This window comes from Natrix helvetica (assembly GCF_964273705.1).
Source record: "Natrix helvetica genome assembly, chromosome: 1".
Classification (NCBI taxonomy): Eukaryota; Metazoa; Chordata; class Lepidosauria; order Squamata; family Natricidae; genus Natrix; species Natrix helvetica.
In genome coordinates this window covers 15,101,419-15,113,434 of record NC_138548.1, presented here as the reverse complement: position 1 = coordinate 15,113,434, position 12,016 = coordinate 15,101,419, and positions in this window count along the sequence as shown.

Below are 12,016 nucleotides of genomic sequence, written 5' to 3'. Positions count from 1 at the left end.
TATGGCTGGTGAGGCTGGTGACGTCATCAGGAAGGCGGGGAATGGGACCACGTGTGCTGGAGGCTGAGGCTGCCTCCAGCACACGTGATCCCATTCCCCGCCTTCCTGAGCGCGCTCTGCCGGCTCGCGCTCCGCGATCCCCAACAGCAGCTGCTTTTCAGTGCTTTTCTGTGCGTCTGGCGTTTAGAACATCCGGCTATCTACCTAAACGCCAGACACACAGAAAAGCACTGAAAAGCACTTCGCCTCCAAGCCACTTCGTCTTGATGACGTCGCCAACGTCGCTGCATGGCGCAGCTGGACAGAGGTAACCAGAGTGGCGCCGAGGGGTCCGGGCGGACAAAAGAGTGAGCGAGCGAGTGATGGAGGATCACGCAGCTTGATCCTCGGTCACTCGTCTGCCAGACTGCCTCAGCACCACTCTGGCTACTTCCGTCCGTCCGGGCATGGCAGCTGCGGCAACATCATCAAGCCCCTGCCACTTCTGGACGTCTATTGCAGTCGCGAGGAGCGCGCAAAGTACAGCAGAGGCAGGAAGGTTATTGGCGCTTCCGAGAACCCTCCTGCCTCCGCCAGTTGCCCAGCGGGCACCGCCCCTCGCACACTCCTCCTCCTCCCTCCTCTTCCTCTTATATATATGAAACTCCCTTGTGGATATTATTATTATATATTATAATTTCATGATGAGAGGTGAGGCTCTGCCTCCCCTGCCTCCCCTGACCGCACGTCCCTGATGCAGAAAAAAAAATTAAGAAAGGACCGGAATTTCTACTATGTAGAAATTAGGTTATGATTTCTTATAAAATAAGGTACTTTTTTTGGTATATGATTCCAGGAAATATTATCTAGAATGCATAAAGGTATTTCAAATTGATATTGGAAATACGGAAAACATGAAAGGGACATCTTACCATGGTTGGTGGACTTGTGAAAAAAGCTAGAAAATGCTGGGTTCAAATCAGGGCTGGGCGTATGAATTGACAAATGTTAAACAGCAATTATAAGAATGTATATGTAAGAATGAATTTGAAAGGAAAAATCAAAAACTTTTTACACACACACACAAACACAAAAATCAGGGGAGGGCTGCCTACAGGTTCGTCCGGGTTCGGGAGAACTCATAGCTAACTTCATGGCTGGTTTGGAGAACCTCCAAATCCCACCCCTGGCTGGAAATTGGCACCACCTCCTGGGAATCCCTGGCACAAGATCGTTCAACATGGCACAGGCTGATCCACCAAGACTGCCAGACATCCGAGGACAGAAGAACAACCATAGCACAAGAGAAGCGAGCACTCCGCAAAACCATAGCTGCAAATGCTGCAATAATGGTGCTCCCGCATGTCTGCCCAACATGTGGTAGAATATTTCATGGCCGTATCAGCCTTACCAGCCACCTGTGGATACATTGTGGACAGCCCACAACCTGTTAGATGTCAAGATCCTCTTCGGACACGATGGACAAACATAATCAAAGTGCCATGAAGTCTATATATAAGTCTAAGTGCTATCGCTATCCTGTTTTTCCCAGAATAAGACCTTCCTGGATAATAAAACCAATCGGGCTTTTGAACGCATGTGCTACAATAAGACTTCCTCTGAAAATAAGGCCTCCCCGAAAATATTGCAACCATATTGCAATATTTGCAATACCTCCCCGAAAATATTGCAACAGCAGCAGCCATGAGGTGACCACGCTCGCCACCTCCTGCACCTCAAAAATAATAAGACCTCCCCGAAAATAAGGGCAAGCGCTTATTTCAAGAGTCAAAAGAAAGTAAGACCATGTCTTATTTTTGGGGAAGTATGGTATTATGGCTAGCATGTTAAATGAATGCCGGCTGATTCTCAGTAGTAGTAACTGTGAAAGGGATCTTGGAGTCCTAGTGGACAACCATTTAAATATGAGCCAGCCGTGTGCAGCAGCTGCCAAAAAAGCCAACAGAGTTCTAGGCTGCATCAACAGAGGGATAGAATCAAGATCACATGAAGTGTTAATACCACTTTATAAGGCCTTGGTAAGGCCACACTTGGAATACTGCATTCAGTTTTGGTCGCCACGATGTAGAAAAGATGTGGAGACTCTAGAAAGAGGGCAGAGAAGAGCAACAAAGAGGATTAGGGGACTGGAGACTAAAACATATGAAGATCGGTTGCAGGAACTGGGTATGTTTAGCTTAAGAGAAAGAAGGACTAGGGGAGACATGATAGCAGTCTTCCAATATCTCAGGGGTTGCCACAAAGAAGAGGGAATCAAACAATTCTCCAAGGCACCTGAGGGTAGAACAAGAAGCAATGGGTGGAAACTAATCAAGGAGAGAAGCAACTTAGATCGGAGGAGAAACTTCCTGACAGTGAGAACAATTAATCAGTGGAACAGAAGTTGCCTCCAGAAGTTGTGAATGCCCCAACACTGGAAGTCTTTAAGAAGATGTTATAGCCATTTGTCTGAAACAGTATAGGGTTTCCTGCCTAGGCAGGGGGTTGGACTAGAAGACCTCCAAGGTCCCTTCCAACTCTGCTATTGTATTGTATTGTATTGATTCCCTGGAGCAGCTTCTGATTTAAAACAGGGTTCAAGTAGAGAGCCTCTCACTTGGTTGCAGTCTTAGGTAGGCCTGGCTGTTTTTGTAAAAGCCAAATTAGGTCTGATGATTTTTCCACCTCTTTTGTGATAAGTTGGGCAGAATGGTCCAAGAGCTGAACGGCAGGATTCCAAAATGGTGGCATTAGGCCTCCATCGGGCACTACAAAAACCAGCTGTTATGGTTGATAAGGCTGATTCATCCCGCTTTTTCTCTCCCCTGTCCTCTGGAAGGAGACAGAGATTCTTCTTGGCAACAATGGTCCTTTTGTCTGTGGACAGCAGTATCTCTGTCTAGCCCGCCAGTCATTGATACTTCTTTTTATGGCGCAGAATGAAGCATAGCTCATCTCAAAGGGAACAGCAAGACTGAGGGCAGATCTATTGGGGTGGGGGGGGGAGTGGGGAGAGAATACATCAATCAGCCGGAATTCGTGAGCTCTATTTCCAGAGAGATGAGGCACAAACTATTTTAGCAACTCTTTTGTTCCATTGCAAACAGACTTTAATTTGAAAAGAAATGGAAAGCTGCTGCGACCTCAAAGAACATCAACTCCAAAGGAGGTTGCCCATTGTATCTCTGCATGAGTTACAGTAAAGGTGGGGAATCTTTAGTTGGGGGTTTCTGAAGCACAGCAAGTTTAAGATGGGTGGGCTTCAATCCCAGAATTCTTCAGCTTGAGGAATTCTGGGAGTTGAAGTCTCCCCATCTTAAGAACTTGCTGATTTTGAGACTCACTGTTTTAGTTCATTGGCTAGATGAAAATAGAATAGGATAGGATAGGATAGGATAGGATAGGATAGGATAGGATAGGATAGGATAGGATAGAATAGAATAGAATAGAATAGAATAGAATAGAATAGAATAACAGAGTTGGAAGGGACCTTGGAGGTCTTCTAGTCCAATCCCCTGCCTCGGCAAGTTTTCCAACTTCTAATCCAAGCTTGACTATATCTCGTGCCCTCTTTTTCTAAGAAAGAACTCTCCTTCTACTTCCACTCAGGGTTATTGAAATGATTTCTTAATTTGGCATTTTATCCACCTATTGAGTCCTTCCCAAGCATCAGGGATAGACAGGTGTTGTTGTTTGATGGTATTAAAGGGATGGTTGGAGGATGTCAGCTGTTCCAAGTAAAGCTGCCTTTTGCAATTGACTGAAGGTGATTTTGTCAATGCCGATGGGATTTTGTCAACTGGTGGTGCTCCAGTTGTTTATTTATTAAAGTTTTATGCTACTCATCTCACTATCAAAGCAACCCCATCGATTGATTATTCTCACGGTCAGAAAATTTCTCCTTATTTCTAGGTTGAATCTCTCCTTGATCAGAGTCCATAGGAAATGTCTGGTTGCTAGAGGAGTTGGCAGTGCAGACAAATAACAGGGTTTAAGGTTCAAAAATTCAAATTCAAATTTTTTAATTTGTTAGCCGCTCCCTCTCCGCAAGGGACTCGGGGCGGCGTACAATAAAAAATATACATACATACATATAGACATACAGATACACACATATACATACATATACATACATACATGAAGGAGGTAGTAATCAAACATATATCACATTAATAATAATAATAGAAAATTAAAATTAGCCATTAAAATATCCCATGATAAAATACAATTTAAAAAGGACTGTCAGGAGGAGGATAAACTACAGTTGAGCCAGGCCACATAATTGAAAGAGGTGGTCTTGAGCTTTACACGGAAGGAAGGTTAAAGAACAGGACTCTATTAAAGCTACTATATCTTGCTTTTCCAGGAATAGATCTGCAATGTTTTCATGTCCCAGTTTTTCTTTGTGGTTACCTTGATATATATTTATATTTTTGTTTACATTTTAAAATTACCAAGTTTGAAAAGCATTGGTCTAGGGTAGCCAAAGTCAGAACTGGGGTCGTTGCATTAAAGGTGATACCTTTTTAATAAAAATTGATCACCACACTCCAAAAAAGATGTTGGGACTCTAGAAAGAGTGCAGAGAAGAGCAACAACGATTAGAGGCCTGGAGGCTAAAATATATGAAAAACGGTTGTAGGAACTGGGTATGGCTAGTCTAGTGAAGAGAAGGACCAGGGGTGACATGATAGCAGTGTTTCAATATTTGAGGGGCTGCCACAGAGAGGAGGGGGACAACCTGTTTTCCAAGGCACCCGAAGGCCAAAAAAAGGGATAATGGATGGAAATTGATCAAGGAGAGATTCAACCTAGAAATAAGGAGAAATTTTCTGACAGTGAGAGCAATCAACCAGTGGAAGAGCTTGCCTTCAAATTTGTGGGTGCTTCATCACTGGAGGTTTTTAAGAAGCAATTAGACAGCCACTTATCTGAAATTGTATAGGTTCTCCTGCTTGAGCAGGGGGTTGGATTAGATGGCCTCCAAGGTCCCTTCCAACTCTCTATTCCATTCCATTCATTTGTTTGCCACTTCTGATTTTTTTCTGTAGCCTTTTAGTCACTAAGCATAAATTGGCAGAAGAATAAAAATTCCATTCTTAAGGAAGGACATCTTTGTCTATAAAGAAACATATGTAATACTATATTTATGTAAGTAAGTAAACAAGATATTACACAATTGATTCAATCAGAGTTCTCAGCCCAACCCTCTACAATCCGGGAGCTTGAACTCCCCCACCCATGAGGCTTAGGCAACACACAGAGTCACAGTTAATAAGATCCATAAGCCATAGGTACGAAGGGTGGTTTAAGAAACTACCCCATCATTACAGCTTTCCCTTTTACATATATTTAACTATTGACCCAGGCTGGGTCTGGTTTTCTCTTCCCACGATGCCAATTAATTCAGAAGCTATTATTGGGATAATATCAAAATCATAGAATTTGTCAGAAATGTAAAGATGGGAAATGGCGAATCTCTAGCAATTGCAGTGGGGTAGCGGCCATCCACAAACACTCCTTGCTGGTATTTGTTACTCTCTGATTAAAAGAGTACTGGGTAATCTAACAATCAAAGCTGTAGAGGGATACCAAGAAGTTCCATGTGGAAGGAAGGAAGGAAGGAAGGAAGGAAGGAAGGAAGGAAGGAAGGAATAAAAAGAGGAAGAGTAGGGTAGGGTGGGTGGAAGGAAGGAAAGAAGGAACTGAAAGGAAGAGTAGGGTAAGGTAGGGTGGGAGGAAGGAAGGAAAGAAGGAAGGAATAGAAAGAGGGACAGTAGGGTAGGGTGGGTGGAAGGAAGGAAAGAAGGAACTGAAAGGAAGAGTGGGGTAAGGTAGGGTGGGTGGAAGGAAGGAAGGACAGAAGAAAGCAATAGAAAGAGGAACAGTAGGGTAGGGTGGGTGGGAGGATGGATGGAAAGAAGGAATCGAAATAGGAAGAGTAGGGTAAAGTAGGGTAGGGTGGGAGGAAGGAAGGAATGAAAGAAGAATAGAAAAGGGAAGGAGGAAGGGAAGGAGGGAATTTCATTATTTAATTTCAGATTGCAAGTGTCCCACCTGGTTGTTCCTCTGCCTCAAGCTGACCTATTTACATCTGCAAAACTATTTTTGAGACTGCCAGAGAGAGAGAGAGGGAGAGAGAAGATAAATTTTACTGAGCACCACAAACATCCCACATTTTGAAAAGTTACATCCAACTTAGGACTTCTGAAACATTCGGCTATTTTTCAGACATCATATCCCAGGTTTTGGAGTCCTTAGGATGGTACATAGCTCCTGTTGCTGGATACCGAGGAGACGTTTTCACCATTTGAGATTCCCCAGGTGAGCACAGTGTTTCTTCAGGATCTTTTGGAATAGAGTCTTGGGGGGTTTCTGCAAAGACAGGCTGGGGAAATCCAGACTGGAGCAAGTTGTTGCTAAGAAGGCCGACTATTTGGAAAACACATCCGTATCCTGTCCTTCCCCGGGATCTGAGAGCTTCAGTCCGTACCTGTTCTTTATTGAACTGCTTTCCGACAGGTGAGCTTGGCTAACCCCGTGAGCACAGTGGTCCCTCAGGCTGATGTGTCTACAACCTGCCTGCACGTTGTCAACATCCCTGTGGAATCGGTGGCCTCCTAGTGGATCCAAATCTCTCTTTGGCTTGGAAGCCAAATCAAACTGGAAGAAAAGGGCCTCTTCCTTGGTCACCTGAGGGCTTTGCCCCAGTGACACAAAGCCGTAGGGAGTGATGATTTTTGGCAAATGGGGCAGAGACAAGGCAGCTCGGGTGACAGAATCGGCAGGTATATCGTTCAGCCCCAGATCCACCTCGACTCTGGAGTAGCAGGTCAGAAAGGACCCTGGTGGGAAGCAGCGACAACCCTTGATGTTGTTCCTTGGCGCCTCCAGCTCTTGGGGCATCGTCTGTACCAAAGCCTTCGCCTTGCCCAAGCGCCGATGCTCTTCCAGAAGACCCAAGGAAGGAATGATGAATTCAGGGATGCGGTCTGGAGTCACCATATACCTGAAATAATCCCCAGAATGTGGCTCTCCGGGAGAGCTGCTGATGGGTCGCGCGGGGTGGTTCTGAAAGGCCATGTTTATTTCCTCTTCAAAAATTACAAATCACTTCCAGCCATCCCTTTTGAGTCATCAGACGGCTCCACAGCCCATTTTGGCCATCTCTCTGCAATGCTCAGCCTCTTTTTATACACTTGGCCTCAAATCTCCTTGCTCCAGTGACGTCTGCAGCCAATGGGTGGGGGACACTGGTGCCGGAGTTGTCATGCTCTTCGTTTAGAGATGGTGCATCCTGCAGCCGGCAGCTGAGTCCTATCACCCTATGCTCCAGACTCCTGAGTTGCAGCGTTTATGCTTTCTCAAGAAAAATCATTTATAAGGGGTGCTATACTTTGAGTTTATAGGTCAGCATATATTCTCCCCTTACTAGAGAGATTGTCAGGGAGGGCAGACAATTTTTATGTAGGCTTTCTCCTCCAGGACTTAAACTCATCTACCACACACGCAGTGGCAACATTCTGGGTTGCTGCAATGTCCACGAGAAAAAAATTGGGTAGAGAGTTATAGTTGTCAATTTGTACCAATTTTTTGAAGATATCTTTAACAATTTCTGGAACAGTATATTTACTCACATACTTATCGGCTTTTCACCCATGTAAACTAGGGAGTGACTCTAACAGTTTGAGAACATGTATTTTCTTATCAGTGATGTTATTATCCACTATTAATGTCAATAATATCAATAATATCAATAATATCAATAATATCAATAATATCAATAATATCAATAATATCAATAATATCAATAATATCAATAATATCAATAATATCAATAATATCAATAATATCAATATCAATAATAATAATAATAATAATAATAATAATAATAATAATAATAATAATAATGCGGCCTTTTGCATTTGACTGATGGTGATTTTGTCAATTTTTAACACTGGAATTACATTTAAAACAGTTAAAAATTGACCATCAGTCAAATGCAAAAGGCCGCACTGCTTGGATCCGCACACATATTACGAAAATACGTTACGACGTCCTAGGCCCCTGGGTGGGGCCCGACTAGTAATTAATGCCAAATCCGGCGAAACAACTGGCCGCTGTGATACAATTCTGTTGATGCAATAATAATAATAATAATAATAATAATAATAATAATAATAATAATAATAATAATAATAATAATAATAATAATAATAATAATAATAATGGGTGCTTAAGCAGTTGGACTCTGAGAAGGATGGTGTTTGACCTCGAGGTGGGAGAAAAAGATGCAAAGAGACCAACAGTTGCATTGTGGAACATGTGGTACAGAAACCCGGGCAAAACATCGGCAAAGAAAAGGTGAGTCAGGCTGAGCCTTTGAAAAGCAGAAAAGATTACAAAAGGATCGGTGATCTCCCCACCACCATCACCCCGCCCCATCAATCTTCTTTTCACCAGGAAATCAACTTGAGCAAAGTTGAAGGAGGACATGAAACCATTTTTCAAATACCTAAATGGAAATCACACAAAAGGTCACAAAACTCAAGCTCTTTTCTATTGTTCCGAAGCCCAAGAAATGGAGGAATGGATTTTGTGTAACAAGAAGGTGGATTATTCTTAAAGGTCAGGAAACATTCCTAGCCAAAAACCGGTCCCGAGCTAAACTGGACCTTGTGAATGGAGGAGGAGGAGGAGGAGGAGGAGGAGGAGGAGGAGGAGGAGGAGGAGGAGGAGGAGAGACTGCTATTCAAATGAGTAAGAATTTGTTCTAGACAAGGAAAAATAAATCCTACAAGGATAAATGGAGAGGTAATGTGAGTCTTTCAAGGAAGTCCAGAAGAAGAAAACCAAAAATGCCAATATGGTTAATCCTTGACCTATGACCACAATTGAACCCAAAATTTCCGTTGCTAAGCAAGAAAGTAGGTAAGTCAATTTTGCCCCACTTTACGACCTTTCTTTCCACAGTGGTTAAGGGAATCGCTGCAGTTGTTACTAACATAGTATTCAATGAATCTGGCCTCCTCTTTGACTTGGCTTGTCAGAAGGCTGCAGAAGGGGATTATGTGATCTCGGGACATCATATATATGAGCCAGTTGCCAAGTGGCTGAATTTTGATTGTGTGACCATGGAGATGCTACAGGGGTCATGTGGGAAATGGTCATAAGCCACCTTTTCCAGTGCCGCTGTAACTTTGAACGGTCACTAAATGAACTGTTGTAAACCAACAACGACCTATATCCATCTCTGCGTTAATCACCTTTGGTTCACATTGTATGCCTGCTCTAATCTTGCATGCCACTCAAGAGTCGCTGTGAGATTGTTATCCTAGAAATTTGATTTCTAAATAAAAGGATGCTTTTACTGGTTTTTAATCTTGTAAACCGTCCAGACTCGTCCTGAAAGCTAGGCATTCCTTAGATTTATAAATCAGTGTAATGAATGAATAATGAATAAGTATTTGATTAGGAACAATTGTTCAAAACCTATTGTTTCTTTTAATGGGCTCTGTTCCAAGGGTGGGCTGCTGAGGGCTCGCAGGGGTTCGGGAGAACCCCTAGCTAAGATTCTGTGCCGTTAGGAGAACCCCCAAATCCCACTCCTGGCTGGCCCCGCCCACCCTACCCCTCCCAAGAGTCCCTACACGGTTCGATTTGGATGCAGGTAAGTGCAGAGGCTCAGAGAGGGTGGAAAACAGGCCTACCGGAAGTTCGGGACGGCTGGAAATTGACCCATTTCTGGCCTCCAGAGCCTGGAGAGGCTGTTTTCACCCTCCTGGAGGCTTGAAGAAAGCCTCCGAAGTCCGGGGAGGGCAAAAACACACACATACCCCGGTGGTGCAGGAGGCTGACTAGGCCACACCCACCACAGCCACACCAACCCAGTAACTAGGTAGAGAACCTCTTGCTAAAATTTTTGAAGGCCACCCCTGCTCTGTTCCTATAAGACAGGGGTGTCCAAACTTGGGAACTTTAAGACTTGTGGACTTCAACTCCCAGAATTCCCCAGCCAGCTATGCTGGCTGGGGAATTCTGGGAATTGAAGTCCACAAGTCTTAAAGTTCTCAACTTTGGATACCCCTGCTATAAGAACTCAGCAAGTGAAAAGATCCTGGCTGATTCATGTAGGCCAGTGATGGCGAACCTTTTTTGGTTCCTGTGCCAAAAGCGGGGGGAGCGCAGGGGGGGTCATGTGTGGGCATGCCATACCCATAATGCTGTGTGCGCGACCAGCGACAACACCCCCCCCCCCCGCTTTTGGTACTTTTTTTTTTTGCCCTCCCCACGATCCAGAGGCTTTCTAGGAACCTGGGGAGGGCAAAAACAGCCTCCCCTGCCTGAACGCTCTCCGGAGGCCTCAGGAACTCCCTGAAGGCTCCGGAGGGTGAAAAACGGACCTACAGGGAACCCGGAAGTTCGGGAATTGTGACTTCCGGTTTGTCCGTAGTGACTCCGGAGGGTGAAAAATGGCCTCAAAAGAAGGCCGAAGTCAGCTGACAGGGCACCGTCTCGCATGCCCTAACAAATGGCTCCATGTGCCATAGGGTCACCATCACGGACTAGGCTTAGAAATTAAGCAGGATGAGGCTACTAACTGATTAAATTACTAAGTGGGATATCAAGCAACTGAGAAGTAGAATTAAAATATGCCCCGTAAAAGCTGCAAACGATTGCTTTCCAAAGCAGGAGTTGAGTTCAACCATTCAACGGATTCCTCACCTTTTTTTTTCAAAGAATAATATTCAGTTCTAAATTAGCCAAACCCTTTTAACCCAGTCCATCAATGCAGTTGAGATAGTTAAGGTCTAGAATACTACCTTTGAATCAAGAAACCTGGATTGAATAAAGGACAAATAAATAAAGGCCAGGCAAACCAAGAAATTGCGAGTTCTTGTCCTGCCTTAGGCAGAAAGCCAGCTGGGTGATCCTAATTCTTTCCTCTCAGTCCTAGGCAAGAGACAATAGCAAGCCACTTCCAAAATAAAAAAAAAACAAAACCTAAAGGAATTTGTCCAGGCAATGGCCAGGAGTCAAAAACTGACTGAAAAGAACACACAAAACCTGTCATGCAAACATACCCACTATCTTTAGTCTTTCATGTGACCAACAGGCAATTACGCAATCTGCATGCAACTACTGCCAAATGCTTCCAGCATGTAATAATCCCACAAAGATTCCGTTCCCTTCAGGCCCCTATTTTCTCCTACACCTGGCTCTATCCAAATGATATCCCACTGCTGCCCAAACTTCCTAAATGCGCCAGTTAGAACAATTAATCAGTGGAACAATTTGCCTCCAGAAGTTGTGAATGCTCCAACACTGGAAGTTTTTAAGAAGATGTTGGATATCCACTTGTCTGAAGTGGTGTAGGGTGTCAGGCGTGCCTCCTTCAATATCCAAGAAAGAAAAACCTCAACTCCATTTGAATAGAGATAAAGTACTTTTACTAGATAGGAATTGATAGCAGCGAAAGAAAAGCAAGATCTGAGCCAAAAAGGCACGAACATGTACATATCAAACGTTTCCCAGCAACCTCCCCCCCCAATTACCCCAACCCAATGTCCAATCTGCAACTCCATAAGGTGTCATGTGGGGTGCATCTTCAAAAGCCCTCATCCAGTTGGTATGCAAAGACGGTTGACCTTGACCAAGACCAAACACAAGCCATTAGCATGCACAGAAGGTGAGAACAAAACTCCTTTCTTGATAACTCCTCCAGCACCAGTAATTCCCCCTCCCAAATCCCTCAAACCCCCACCCTCCCCGTTTCTATGGCAGCCGATAGCAAGCAAGCAAAGCAGAGGCTGACATAGGGTTTCCTGCCTAAGCAGGGGGGTTGGACTAGAAGACCTCCAAGGTCTCTTCTCAATTTACGCAGTTGCTTAACTAAGCCAGTTCAAGATCTCCCAGATGCATTCCCATATATAACCTGCTGTGGTTGGTGACTTTAACAAGGGTTAGCATTTCAGAGTTTAGCATCTGGTATACAGCTAAATTCTTATTTGCAGTTTATTACAACCCATCCTTAAGT